The sequence below is a fragment of the Gavialis gangeticus genome, unplaced genomic scaffold, assembly GCF_001723915.1.
Source record: "Gavialis gangeticus isolate Ggan-Ray unplaced genomic scaffold, GavGan_comp1, whole genome shotgun sequence".
NCBI lineage: Eukaryota > Metazoa > Chordata > Crocodylia > Gavialidae > Gavialis > Gavialis gangeticus.
This window is the reverse complement of record NW_017728993.1, coordinates 41,723,462-41,723,945: the sequence shown is the minus strand read 5'-3', so window position 1 is coordinate 41,723,945 and position 484 is coordinate 41,723,462. Positions and strand designations below refer to the sequence as shown.

At 52.3% G+C, this 484-nt stretch overlaps 1 protein-coding gene across 4 annotated transcripts in view; it reads left to right on the top strand.

The window, feature by feature from the left end:
* Positions 1–484, top strand: part of BCAR3 (breast cancer anti-estrogen resistance 3) — a 174,620-nt gene that overhangs the window by 61,704 nt on the left and 112,432 nt on the right. Inside the window, exon 1 of one of the 4 annotated variants that reach the window (XM_019501628.1) lies at positions 177–192. The exons of the other annotated variants lie outside the window; for them this stretch is intronic. The gene's annotated coding sequence lies outside the window, so the exon portion shown is untranslated. Of the gene's footprint in view, positions 1–176; positions 193–484 lie in introns of those variants that run through there. 4 annotated transcript variants of the gene reach the window in all.

The window sequence follows — 484 nt, the reverse complement described above, 5'->3', positions numbered from 1 at the left end:
GCACGGCTCGCACCTGCGAGGGGCGAGGGGCCGGGCTTTCGCAGCCCAGCCCAGCCGGGGCGTCCGGGGGCTCCTGGAGCAGGCGGACCTGAGATGTGTCCTCGCTGTCGCTTATGCTGTGCCCTGTTCTAGAAGGGGAAGATAGAAACTTGTTCCTTTCTGGCCGAATCATAAGTTTCTTAGACACTATTGGTACAAAATACAAAGCTGTGTTTGTAGAAGGATCTTTGTCTGGGAAAATTCATGTGTAAAATGTCTGGAAACTTGTCAGATGAGGAGAACAGAAGAGTGACTTGTGGGTTCACCAGGCTGAAGAAGAGGGAGAGTGTCTGGGTGCAGAGGGGCAACAGTTGCATGGAAAGCACTAGCTGAAACAAGTACTGTACTCCCACCTGCTTGCTGGTTTGTTGACAGAAATGGAAAGAAAGGTTGTTGCAAGGCAGATCCAGAGGCTTTTTGTTTTTTCCTCCCTTCCCCCCCCCCC